At 44.8% G+C, this 14,223-nt stretch overlaps 1 pseudogene across 1 annotated transcript; it reads right to left on the bottom strand.

Moving 5' to 3' along the window:
- Positions 1 to 626: 626 nt before the first annotated feature.
- Positions 627 to 1,119, bottom strand: LOC112611443 (annotated as a pseudogene). The gene has a single exon (XR_003116654.1). The product of XR_003116654.1 is annotated as a 10 kDa heat shock protein, mitochondrial pseudogene (transcript).
- Positions 1,120 to 14,223: the final 13,104 nt, after the last annotated feature.

The following is a 14,223-nucleotide window of genomic DNA, read 5'->3' as shown; positions in this document are numbered from 1 at the left end:
CACTGCCATGTGTGGACTTGACGCATGCAGGGAGATTGCATGCTGCTGGCAAATCCCACAAAACACGTAATTAAATCGCTAAACCTGTGAGGCTCAACAGTCTTAAATGGGTCTGACTCACGCTGGTGCCCGTTTGCAGCATCATAGCAGAAAATGTACTTGAGGAAACAGAGGAAAAAAGACTGAGAACAAAATAAAATGTCAGTGAAATGAAATGTCAGATGTGCCTTTCCTTATTCATCTTCCAACCAGAAAGACCCCAGCAGGGCCAACTGATCACTCATATGTTTTTAGGGTTTGTTTTGTTCTTTTGGTACAAATTCAAGGCTAGAAATTCTTTTGGACAAACTCATTTCTAGAAGGCAGAGAGTTTCCCTTTGGTTTTTATGCAATCAGAAGAGAAACCAGAGTATATAATGAAGTGTTTAAATAGTATCAACTTAATTTTGAACTGTTTTGGTTCATTTACTTTTTTATCTTTACACTTGGAGAACATCTGAAAATTCAGGCTTCTACTGTGGCAGGAAGGGATCCCTAGACCACCTAAGGGTGGGCTGCTGGCTTCTCAAACCCCCTTTTTAAGATTGCTCCTGCCTCTTGCTGCAAATTTAGAAGGTACTTTTTCCTTTTTTTTGTCATTAGTTATCATTAGTTTACTATAAAAGAGAAATATGCAAATTATTGACATGATGAAAGATTTCAGAACTTCAGTGGAATGGGCAGCTTCATGTTGATGCCATTTCAATAGTGACTTATTTCAGTCTACGTACTCTCCAAGAATGTCACCATCTCTAAATAGGAAAGAATCCTTGTCATCTAGAACTACTTTGGTGCCTCCGTATTCTGGGAGAAGAGCTTTATCTCCAACTTTCACGCTAACTGGTTGAATCTCTCCACCCTTTCCTTTAGAACCCGATCCAACAGCAACTACTGTTGCTTGCAATACTTTTCCTTGAGATTTTTCTGGAAGCATAATGCCTCCTTTGGTTACAGTTTCAGCTGCACTCCTTTCAACCAATACTTGGTCAAAGAGTGGAAGAAATTTTCTAAACGCTTGTCCTGCCATGACTCCCTCCACCTCAGACTCGTACTCTGCTCTCGTGTAGCGCTGCAAGGAGAGACCCCGGAAGGTACCTTTTCCTATAATCTAAAGGTACGTAGCCTGTCTCTGCATCTATGTGTATGAATGTGTAGGTGGGTAAGGGACGATGGCTGTCTTCAAATTCCTTACATTTTTCTCTAAAGCAAAAGGAAGCAAAGAAAACAGGGAGTTCAGACGCCTATAAAAACGGAGGCGTTGGGCCGGGCGCGGTGGCTCACACCTGTAATCCCAGCACAAGGTCAGGAGATTGAGACCATCCTGGCTAACACGGTGAAACTCCATCTCTACTAAAAATACAAAAAAATTAGCCGGGCGAGGTGGTGGGCGCCTGTAGTCCCAGCTACTCAGGAAGCTGAGGCAGGAGAATGGTGTGAACCCGGGAGGCGGAGCTTGCAGTGAGCAGAGATCCGGCCACTGCACTCCAGCCTGGGCAACAGAGCGAGACTCCGTCTCAAAAAAAAAAAAAAAAAAAAAGAAAAGAAAAAGAAAAAAATGGAGGCGTCATAATTGCTACTGAGTCTGGAGGGAGGGACTATAAGATCTGCCAGGCTGGCTCTGCAGCCAGAAGCAGCCCAAGGCAGGGCGCTTTCTCCCTGGGCAGGTGTGCAGGGCTCTCCTTTGCTCAACAGTGACACCCACGTCTGTCTTCTCCATAGATGTCCACAGCCCAGCCATAATTTTCCTGCTCATGCCCTCTTCCAGCACCTTCACTTCTGTTTATGGGAGAACAATGGCCTTTCAAAGCCTTGTCTGCGGGCCTCATGCCCGTTATTTGAATGTACCTGAAGGGCCGGCAGCAGAGGGATGTGAGTGCACAGCCCTGGGCTTTTCTCTCCCAGCCCCCTCTGACCTCCTCCTCGGCATGGCCACTTTTGGGTCCCCCTGATTGCTTCCGTGTCACCTCCCCTGTTCCAGTGTCCCCTGTCCTTCCTGTCGGTGGGGCACGCACTGCCATTCTCGTTCTCTAGCATCAGGTGGTGCGGTCACAGCCTCTTGATGGCCCAGCCTCCTGAGGACCCATCCCTTGCTCGCCAGCCCCTGCCACGAGCCAAGCACAGGAGTCCGTTTTACAGATGAGAAACTGAGACCCGGCAAGGCGCTCACCCCAACCTCAGCACCAGTGTTCATTTACAGATGAGGAACAGTGAGGCACTTACCCTGGCCCAGCTAAACAATCGCCAAGAAGCGAACTCAGATCTACCTCGGGTTTAGCGCGCTCTTCCTTTGGCCTCTGCCATCTGTTTGGCTCCACGCTTTCTGTAATAACAGCAGTTACAAGTTAGCAAGCGAGTGTTGCGTGCAGGCGCTGTCCTCACAACTTTGCTAGTACGGGAGAGGCGGGGCTTGCACGAGACAACTTTGCTAAGTCCTCACAACTTTGCTAGTACGGGAGAGGCGGGGCTTGCACGAGACCGCCTGGCCCAGGGCTCGAGTCCTAACCCTTGTGCTCTACCTCCCTCCACTGTGACAAACGTCTCATTTAGAAACTTCAGGCTCAGCCGGGTGCGGTGGCTCATGCCTGTAATCCTAGCACTTTGGGAGGCCAAGGAGGGTGGACTGCCTGAGGTCAGGAGTTCGAGACCAGCCAGCCTGGGCAACATGGTGAAACCCCGTCTCTACTAAAATACAAAAAAAGAAATAATTAAAAAAAAAATTAGCCGATCATGGTGGTGGGTGCCTGTAGTCCCAGCCACGCGGGAGGCTGAGGCAGGAGAATTTCTTGAATCCGGGAGGCAGAAGTTGCAGTGAGCCAAGATTGGGCCACTGTACTCCAGCCTGGGAGACAGAGCAAGCCTCCGTCTCCAAAAAAAAAAAAAAAAAAGGAAGAAAGAAACTCCAGGCTCAAAGCCTAGTGGACAGATTTGGATTTCTGTCCGGGCTGTGTCACTAAACGACCTCCTTCAGTCTTAGCTTCTGCACCGGCAGACAGGGACAAGTCTGCCCACCTGAAGAGCTGTTTCACAGCTGCACCTAGTGCAAGTCCCGGCAGTCAGCGGGCGCTGGGTGGATGCTAGCGCTTCTGCTGTGGGCTCCAATACCCAGTCTGTTTGTGTGTGCCCATCTTAGTGTCCCCTGCCTCCATTCCTTTTCTCAGAGTTGATTGCAATGTTTTACAAGTTTGGTAGGAGCAAGGCAGGGAGAGAGGCGTTTCTGCTTCAATGTCTCCTCTAAAACTCACGTTGAAACTTAATCCCCAATGTGGCAGCACTGAGAGGTGGGGCCTTTAAGAGGGCTCCACCCTCATGAATGGATGAATCCACTTATGGACTAATGGGTTCATGGATTAATGGGTTATCATGGGAGGGGAACAGGTGGCTTTAGAAGAGGAGGAAGAGGCTTGAGCTAGCACGTTGCTATGTTAACATGCTCAGCCCCCTCTCCATGTGGAGCCCGGCATTGCCTTGGAGTTCCGTAGTGAGTCCCCAGTAGCAAGAAGGCTCTCACCAGATGCCACACCTCCAGCTTGGACTTCTCAGAGGCCTCCATAACTGGAAGAAATAAATTCCCTTTCTTATAAATTATCTAGTTCCAGGTATTTTGTTACAAGCAATTGAAAATAGACTAAGGCGGCCGGGCGTGGTGGCTCAAGCCTGTAATCCCAGCACTTTGGGAGGCCGAGACGGGCGGATCACGAGGTCAGGAGATCAAGACCATCCTGGCTAACACGGTGAAACCCCGTCTCTACTAAAAAAAAAAATACAAAAAAATAGCCGGGCGTGGTGGCGGCGCCTGTAGTCCCAGCTACTCGGGAGGCTGAGGCGGGAGAATGGCGTAAACCCGGGAGGCGGAGCTTGCAGTGAGCTAGATCCGGCCACTGCACTCCAGCCTGGGTGACAGAGCGAGACTCTGTCTCAAAAAAAAAAAAAAAAGAAAATAGACTAAGGCAGTTGGAAAGAGGGAATATGGGTCCAGGGAGCAGACGAGTATCAGCAGGATAGAGAGAGGCCTCCCCGTGCCCTGGCCAGGTAAATACCATTGTCATGTTTCATGTTTCCCGGCTCTCTCACAATTCCCCTTCAATGCCATCTGACCCATCTCTTTCCACCTTTCCTCAGTGCACTGCAGGCAACACCTTCTCCCGCCCCATCGCACCCTGGCCACCCTGCCTCCTCTGTGCTCTGGAATGGACATGTGTTCCGTGGGGCTTCAGGGGAAGGAGACATCACCATCATCTACGTTCACTGAGTCATGAGCTTTTGGGCAGGGCTCAGTGGCACTCTCTGCCTCTCTGTGTAACTCGGCGGCACATTTTAACCTGAGGCCCCAACCCCTTTCTCCATTGGACCTGTGTGTAAGTATGAAAGAATATGCTTGTCTTGAGAACCTGCCTCGCTGGAGAAAGGATTCCCTCCCGTGACGTCCAACTCAGAGAGCCGTGTGCAGGCATCTGCAGGGTAGAGGGGACTCAGTGGCACCCCAGAAAGTGAACCAACCACACAGTCCCCCTCTGCCTTCCAGTGCCCCCACTTCACCCAGACTGAATATCGCTGAGTGTATACTCCGGTCCGAATACACCAATCGCAAAAGTCCTCTCTTCCCAGATGGAGGAATTCCAATTTGAACCCCTGCCCTTGTCTGGGGAACCAGCATGATCGGAAGGCAGGGATGCCATTCCTGGCCCTCTGGGCAGCAGACCACACCCGCGGAGGGTGCCTGCTTGCCTTCAAGGCTTCAGTCATGCTGGCGTTGAGCGCCAGGTCCTTTGGAATAACCAGACTCCCAGGCTGCAGTCATGAGAATGCTGACGCCCGTCACTCCAGGGAGCCCCCCACGCAGGCACATAGCCCCCCCACCGCAGGCACACACGCAGGCACACACACAACACTTTTCTTACATCATTTACTCTTTCCTCTGACTCACAGCATGTTTCCCTCGTGTGTAACTGAAACACCTCCCATTATGTACCCTGGGAACATATAAGTCCTAAAGAGAGTTGCCTGAGTGTTTACATGGGGAAAATATGTATTTATTTATTAAAAATAATATTTGAAGCTGGAAATAACATGCCTTGACAGTTTAGAAGAAGAGATTTGAAAGACTTTTTTTTTTTTTTTTGCAGTTATTCACACAAACATCTTACTGTTACCATAGATACAGATCTATCCAAGGGCAGAGTCCTTCCCAGAGAAACCCACTCCGTCAGCCCCAGGCTCCGCTGCTGCTGTGAGGGCGGGTGGGGCGTGGGAAGTCTCAGGAGCTGCCTTCAGCAAATCCCCCCAGGTTCTCTGTTTTCCACAGGTGACAGCTGGGTGTCAGGGGACTTGCAAATGCAGGGCTAGCTTGGAGGAACTGGGCCAAACTTGAAACTGGAACCTGCCCGCCTGCCTGCCTGCCCGCCTGCTGCCACAGCCAGCGGAACAGAGCTTCTCCCCCGCACCCCCACCCCAGGCAGGGGACAAGTCCTCGTTTACCGGCCAAAATAAATATGCTTCCAGTCCAGAGAAAAAAAGTGATTCTGGTTTTTAAGACTTGAAATCACACGCTATTGTGGCTGCAGCATCGTAGTGAGTCTTGTTGTTCTGTGTTCAATGCAGTATATTCTCTGTGAAAAAAAAAATAACCTCACAACAAAACAAAACAGAAAGCACTGGGCAAGTAAGACCTGCCGGAATGAAATACAAGGGGAAAACTGAAGGCCCTTCAAACGATGTGACCGAGAGAAGAGAGAAGTATTCAGAAGAAATGGGGCAAATTCAGAACCGGTGGGTCCAAGTGAATTAGCTAATGTTCCCTTCCATGTGAACTTGAGCTTTAATTCTGGGTTTTGCTTTGAACTGTGGGCTTAATCACTTAGTTAAAAAACCCCAAGTTTCATGTTCCTTATAAACGTAACACCTTGATCACCCATTACAGCTCGCTGCTGCTTCTTTTATCTGCTTAATTAAGCCTAAGTCTATTTACAGGACTTAAATTTGCCCTTTGAAGTGATGAAAAAGTTTTGGAAATGGATAGGGGTAATGGTTGCTCAACATCGTGGATGTAATTAATTGTAAGCTTAGAAATGTTAAAAAGCACATTTTATTATACATATATTTTACCACAATTGAAAAACAAATGTTCAACATAGCCCCCCAGAAATCTAAGAAAACCAAAATTTTGTTAGTTTAACTAAAGATAGAAACAAGAAAGGAAACAAAAATTGTAGTGTTAGTTATCATGTATTTTGCAAAATGCTTATGTTAGCATTTATTTATTTTTTATTTATTTATTTTTGAGATGGAATTTTGCTCTTGTTGCCCAGGCTGGAGTGCAATAAAGCTATCTTGGCTCACTGCAGCCTCCGCCTACCGGGTTCAAGTGATTCTCCTGCCTCAGCTCCCCAGTAGCTGGGATTACAAGCGCCCAGCACCACACTCAGCTAATTTTTGTATTTTTAGTAGAGACGGGGTTTCACCACGTTGGCCAGGATGGTCTCAAACTCCTGATCCCAGATGATCCTCCCACCTCGGCCTCCCAAAGTGCTGGAATTACAGGTGTGAGCCACTGCACCCAGCCTTATGTTAGCATTTAGCATGGTAAGATAAGCATTCATGTGGAACCAATCCAAATGCCCATCAATCAACGAGTGGATAAAGAAACTGTGATATATATCTATATCTATGTCTGTCTGTCTGTCTATCTATCTAGCTATCTATCTATCTATCTGATGGAATACTACGCAGCCATAAAAGGGAACGAATTAATGGCATTCACCAGAGACCTGGATGAGACTGGAGACTATTATTCTAAGTGAAGTAACTCAGGAATGGAAAACTAAACATTGCATGTTCTCACTTATAAGTTGGAGCTAAACTATGTGGATACAAAGGCATAAGAATGACACAGTGGACTTTGGAAAGTCAGAGGAAAAGGATGGGAAGCGGGTGAGGGATAAAATACTACAAACAATCACATTACATAGCTTACTCATGTAAATAAACACCACCTGTTCCCCAATTACCTATAGAAATAACAAATTTTTAAAATAATAATAAACTTACACTTTTTGAGGACAAAAAAAGAGATGACTCTTTTTGTGTGTGTGTAGAACAATTCAAGAATAAAATGAATTCCTTTGCTTCAGGGGGGAAAAAAAAAACAGAAACAAGTTGTGCTTTGGGGGCCACGGTTGGCCACAGAAGGCAGCACCACCTGGTGGAACGCAGCCTCTCTGCCGCCTGGGAGGCCTGTCCTCAAGTGGTCCCAGGGCGGGGACACGGCAGGTTTCAAGCATTTGGTCCTAGTCCCTGGGTGACAACCCCAGTTGCCCCCATCACCTGGGCAGCTCAGGCGGCCCTCTCTGAAGAATGCCGTCTGCATTACCCATGGTCGCCCTTGTAAAGGCCAGTTTTGTCTGAGCCAGGTCAATGTTCCTTGAAAGGATTTTAAAAGGGCAGACGTGGAAGGCGAGGATGTGGGGAGCAGAGACTTGAGAGTCTCTGACACCAGCAGAGGGTCTAGAGAAATCTGATCGGGATTCGTATACCCTAAACTTGTGTTTCTCCAAGATCTGGGTAGAATATCACAGATCCGTTTTCACTCTTTCCACCATCTCTCTTCCAAAAAAACAAAGAGTTTGTGAAATCCAGTTAGAAGTTTAAACTTACACAATTTAAATATTTAAATATTCTACATAGAAACCACAGTATTCTAGGATAGACACTGGCAAAGTCTTGATTACTGGTGAAGAAAGTCAGGATGGCCCATCACTGTCTGAACGGAGCAGAGGTGGTACTGATATCAACACTTGCCTTCACATCCTGGGCTGTGTACAGAGGCCCTTTCTACTTGTTTATGTCAATGATGCCCCTTCTGGGTGCAATTGTTATTTGCATATGTGGATTTGACGGAAAAGATCAAAATGTGGCCAATCATTCTTTCTGTTTGGTGCATGTGTGAGGGTTTTATTTATTTATTTATTTATTTATTTATTTATTTATTAGTTTGAGACAGGGTCTCACTCTGTCACCCAGGCTGGAATATAGTGCTGCAATCATAGCTCACTGTAACCTCTAACTCCTGGCCTCAAGCGATCCTCACACCTCAGCCTCCCGAGTAGCTGGGACTACAGGTGTGTGCCACTATGCCTGTAGTCCTTTTGAAAATTTTTCTTCTTTTTTTTTTTTTCCTTTTTTTTGAGACCAAGTTTTGCTCTTGTTGCCTAGGTTGGAGTGCAATGGCGCGATCTCGGCTCACTGCAACCTCTGCCTCCCGGGTTCAAGAAATTATTCTGCCTCAGCCTCCCGAGTAGCTAGGATTACAGGTGCCCACCACCACGCCCGGCTAATTTTGTATTTTTAGTAGAGACGGGGTTTCTTTATGTTGGTCAGGCTGGTCTCAAACTCCTGACCTCAGGTGATCCACCCACCTAGGCCTCCCAAAGTGCTGGGATTACAGGCGTGAGCCACCGCACCCAGCCTAAAATATTTTTTAAAATTAAAAAAAAATTTTAATTAAAAAAACATATTTTTTTTTTGCAACAGTGAGGCCTTACTATGTTGCCCAGGCTGGTCTTGAACTCTTGGGCTCGAGCAAACTTCCCACCTTGTACTCCCAAAGTGTGAGGATTACTGGCCTGAGCCACTGTGCCCAGCTTGTGTGAGGATTTTAAAGATAAACACCTAATTTGTTTGGAGGACACAATCCACCCAGGTGGTGCTCCACACACTCACTTTGTGTAGCCACAGCCCCTGGTGAAATTGGCAGCCGATGGTTAAAGAGAATCAGCATTGCCTTGGCATGTGGCCCTTCAACACCAGTGCCAGCCATAGCCATTTGTCTTGGTATTGTGAATGTTGAGCATTTTAGAGGACATGGTTAATCTTATGACTTGTAGTTGTCAAAATAGGCCATCTTTTCCTCCTTTCAGGAGTCAGTAGTAGATACCTGGGTAACAATGGGAAAAAGATGGCTCCACCACAGGGCGGATGGGAAGGCCCTCAGCAATGTGCTTCCTCACACGGTGGTGGTTGAGGAAAACTCACTAAGGGCAAAGTTTTAAGAAAGTAAAAATCGCCCCAAAATTGCAATTAAAATACACTTTTGAGGTTAACCTCATATAAATTCCTGATTTGCAGGACAGGGGGAATGCAGATTTTAGACCTCCTTAAAATTACATATACAACTGAATATACCTTAACTCCTAGGATATACTTATAACAGTTTAATATATGAGAAAGTACTTTGAAGAAAATAGTGCTATGCATATAAGTAAAATTTTACTGGAAATAAATGAATTCTCATGTAGTACAGCTTTTCAAAATATTAATGGATCCAGGTTTAATATTTTTGCAAAAAGCAGTGTTTAAGACCTTATTTTTCCTTATTAAAGGATACATTCTTATATTGTCCACATGCAAAAAAAGAGGCATATACCTGACTTTAACATTAAGATTGGTACTCTGTGTAATCTACTTTGCACAAATTCCTCACCAAACTAAATTTATCCCAAGATGAGAAAATGAGCAAGTGGACCTGAGAGTGAGATGTCCTAGCATCAATATAATAATACAGCAGGTACTGGCCTACTGGGTGTTTCACAGGATGCTTGACCCTCCTAGTCTATAAAAGAGGGGTCAGGTCCTTCAAATCCTTCAAAATGCTAAGTTCGATTCTCAATGGACCAAAGGCAAACAGTTGGTGATTTTTACTAGGGTCAGTATGTCCATAGCTATACAGGGGTGTGTGTGTGTGTGTGTGTGTGTGTGTGTGTGTGTGTGTTGGGGGGGAGGGTCTTGGTGTCTTAGTTTGCTTGCCTGCTATAACAAAATACTTTAGACTGGGTAATTTATGAACAATGGATATGTATTCCTCACAGTTCTGGGGAGGCTGGGGAGTCCATGATCAAGGGACCAGCACATTGGGTGTCTGGTGAGGGCCCGTTCCTCACAGATGGAGCCTTCCATGTGTCCTCACATGGCAGAAGGGACGAACGAGCTCCCTCAGGCCTCTTTCAGGGGGCTGCAATCTCATTAGCCAGGGCAGAGCCCTCATAAGCTAATCACCTCCCAAAGGCCCCACCTTGTAATACTATTGCGCTGGAGATCAGGTTTCAACATGTGATTTTTGAGAGGACACACACATTCAGGCCATGTAACTTGGATAAAGATCTTAGATTCATTACAGTTTGATACGCCTTTTCAGTTTTAATGGTTAGTGACATCATGGATGTAAGTAATAGGAAGCAGTTCAAGTAAAGCAGACAACAATTTTGTTTTTGTTTTACTTTTATGTTGTTGTTTGTTTAAAGCAGAGCATTGTTTAGATTTTCAGTAATAGATAAAAGGAGAAAACAAGCTGTCTAATTATAAACTCTTCTTAAGTTTTTTAGTCCCTTCAAGACAAGAATCTCCGAATCCTGAGATAGGTAATAATACTTCAAAAATGGTTAAAATAGGAATGGATGACAGGATGAATGGATGATTACAAGGATAATGAATGAATGGACGGATAGGAGAATAGATGAATGGATGGATGGACAGATAGAATAGATGGATTGATAGACTAATAAATTGATGACTGATAGATAGAAGAATGGATGGATGGATGAATGAATGGATAGAAGGCAGGATGGATGGATGGATGGATGGATGGACTAGATTGATGGATGAATTAATAGAAGAATGGGTGGATGGATGGGTGGATGGATAGAAGGCGGGATGGATGGATGGATGGATAGACTAGACTGATGGATGGATTAATAGAAGAATTGATGGATGGATGAATGTATAATAGAATAGGTGAATGGGTGGATGGATAGAACAATAGATGGATGATAGAGTAATAGATTGATGGATGATAAATAGAAGAATGGATGGATGGTGGATGGATAGAAGGAGGGAGGGATGGATGGATGGATGGATGGATGGACTTGATTGATGGATGGATTAATAGAAGAATAGATGGATGGATGAATGTATAGTAGAATAGGTGAATGGATGGATGGATAGAAGAATAGAGAGACGGACCAATGGAGGGATGAATGGATGGATGGATGGATGGATGGATGGATGGATGGATGGACGAATGGAAGAATAGGTAGATGATGGAGGGCAGGAGGGAAGGCTGAACAGTGACAAATTAGAAGAGAGTGAAACTCATATGTCTTAGTTGACTTAGTGGCATATTTAAAATGGAAAGGAAATTTACACTGAATCTAGCTATGAAAGTAGTGTTAATGTACTTAGCAATACTTCTTAAAGCATGACCCACACAGTACATAGGTTTAAAAAAGGCATTGGGACGCTGGTCAAAAATGCAGACTCCTAGGCTCCTCCTTAGATCTTCTAACTTTGAATCATTAAGGCGGAGTCCCAGGAGTGCATGCTTTCACAAGCTCTCTATGCAGCGCAAAGCTGAAAATCACTCACAAATAGTGTTACAGAATCAAGGAAATAAGGCATCTTGTTTATTATGTTTTTCAATTTCTATGCCTATGGAATCACTAAGAGGAGAAAATAAGGGAAAAAGAAGGCTCTCAGTGGGGATGACACCATATAAACATGCAGTAAAAACAAACAAGACTCAGACTGGTTACCTGAGGATAGAGTGAACAAACCACTTCTACTACAGCACAGGAACTGCGCCTCTCAGCCTGAAGATACTTCTGTGCAATCATTTCAGGATTATATTAGTAATGTCTGACATCTCCATATGGGGTAATAGTGAATAATTTTATTAAATGATGCTTTCTTTGACATAAAATGCATCTTGGACATTTTAATACAATATGAATGGAAATTACACAGGAATATCACAGCCTGTTCCCATCAGTAACACCATAACGTAGCTGGGAAGAAGGCAGTTAATTCTCATGTAGCAGGGCATGCATGTCATACATGGGAAATGTATCTCAATACAAACGCCTCGGGGCTTAGCATATTTTGTGCATTTAAATAAAAAAAAGGCATAGGTGTATGTTCAGTATAAATCACTGGAATTACAGTGTGGCTTATGGACTCGGTGCATTTCCGAAATAGAGTCCTTGAAGCTAATGACTTTAATTTAACACCAGCATGTGTGATTCAAGCTGTAGTTTAAATATTTATCCTGAAACATTCGTGGATGCACAATAGGTGCATTAACTCTGGGTCATTCTCCATGAGACAAGCACGGGGACAGGAGTGCATTTATTAAGCCTCGTATCTGCATAGTTTTCATTTCCTCTCTTGCTTGGTCTAAACGGCAGCCGGGTCCCACCCTGCTGAAATATGTCAATGGTGACAATGTAGAGGGTCAGATATGATTTCATTATGTAACGTTGCTGGAGATCACAAGGCACATATCCATTTTGAAAATGGGATGCTGCTTCTCAGAGGCTGTTATGAAACAGACCTCACACTGAAGCTTTTAAAAGATTAGAAGATAGGTGCATTGGAAGCAGAAGATGTTCTATGCGGTATTCCAACCCAAACACCCAGTGCGCAGGGCAGTAAAGGACGTTTCGTCTCTCTGAATCTCTCAAGCTGTCCTCATATTTCAAATGCACAGTAATTTATCTGGGGCAATTAACTCTCTGCGTCTGTTTCTCTGTTTGTAAAACAGCAGTAATACCTATTTCCAAGGCCAATTAATATTTACCGGGTGTAGCTGGCTGCTGCCACCGTGTCCCTTGTCCATGCTAGTTGGTTGATACCCAGTGGATTGTTAAATATTTTTAGTATCACTCCTGCCTATCTCAAACCGTTGTTTAAATCAAATGAAATCATGATCACCACCATTTATTGAGCAGGCATTGTTCAATAAATTGGAAAACTTATAAACTAAGTCCTTCAATGATATTACCGTATCTAGTTAACCCAACTTTGGAGATGAGCAAATGGGACCCAGGTGCCCTCCTCCTGAGCGGCAGCATGGGCCAGAGCCTGGGATTGCTGCCCCGGCACTCATGCTGTGCCTCCTCACCTGGGCTCTCTTGTCACCCACCACCTTTGAAATCCTCAACAATTTCCCGGTGCATAAGTTAGTTTCCTTCTTCGAATATCTAGGTCAAAGATATTCTCCATGTCTGGATGCTCTCTTAATTTTCTCTAACTCTGAATGGTTAGCACAAGAGGCCTGTCATCCAGGCCTCATTCCTGTACAGATATCCCCAATTGACGATGGTTTGACTTAGGATTTTTCCCTTTGATGGTGGTGTGAAAGTGAAACCCATTCAGCAGAGTCTCTACTTTGAGGACCCACACAACTATTCCGTTTTTCACTGAGTACAGCCAATAGATTTCATGAGATATTCAACACTTTATTATAAGACAGGCTTTGTGTTAGAGCCTTTTGCCCATTCATAGGCTAGTGTGAATGTCCTAAGCGTGTGTAAGGTAGGCTGGGCTCAGTTACGATGTTCAGTGGGTTAGGAGTAGTAAATGGATTTTTGACTTACAGTATTTTCAATTTATAATGTGTTTATTGGGATATAACCCCATCAGTCAAGAAGAATCTGTATTGTGATAAACGTTTATTTTTCACTTTTAAATCAGTAAGGAGTATTATGAAATTACTAACAAACAGTCAAACAAAACTGTAAAACACAAATGTAGTCTGTGGCTGCATTTACTGAAAGCTGGAGGCTGGTGTCTCCCTCGGCACTGGAGAGACCCACCCAGAGTCCTCTCACCCCTGGGGATGACATTTTCACAGGCTAACTGGACTTGCCAAAAGTGGACAGCAGAGATTCTGGAAGATCTAGAAATGCAAACACACAGCACACCATGAAGGACTGAATGGACCTAGGCTGGAGAGGGAAGGGTTTCAGAGGCACCATGATGGCAAATTCCTCCCACCACAGAGGAAGGGAATTTGACTCATAAGGCTCTGGGCTGGGGGCTGGGGAAGCAGAGTTACTTCATAAATGGGATCACAGCCAGGTAAGTTTGGGACTAATGTAAGTTCAATTTTTCAAAAGCAAAAAAAAGACAAAGACTTTTAAATTGAAACATGTTTTTTATGGCCTGGAGAGTTTTCTGTCCCTGGACTTGATTAAGTCCAGGCCAGCCAAGTACTTAACAGAGTGTTGTAGGGCATAGTCAAGCCTTTGATCTGTGTTTAGGTTCTATGGCCTCCCAATCTCGAGATCCCAGGAATCTAAACTGTGAGCAAAGAAAGATACTAATCTTTTCAACTTGATATCTTATCCTCAAGATCTG

This window comes from Theropithecus gelada, chromosome 18 (genome assembly GCF_003255815.1).
Source record: "Theropithecus gelada isolate Dixy chromosome 18, Tgel_1.0, whole genome shotgun sequence".
In the NCBI taxonomy this organism is placed as follows: domain Eukaryota; kingdom Metazoa; phylum Chordata; class Mammalia; order Primates; family Cercopithecidae; genus Theropithecus; species Theropithecus gelada.
This window is presented reverse-complemented; position numbering and strand designations above follow the sequence as displayed.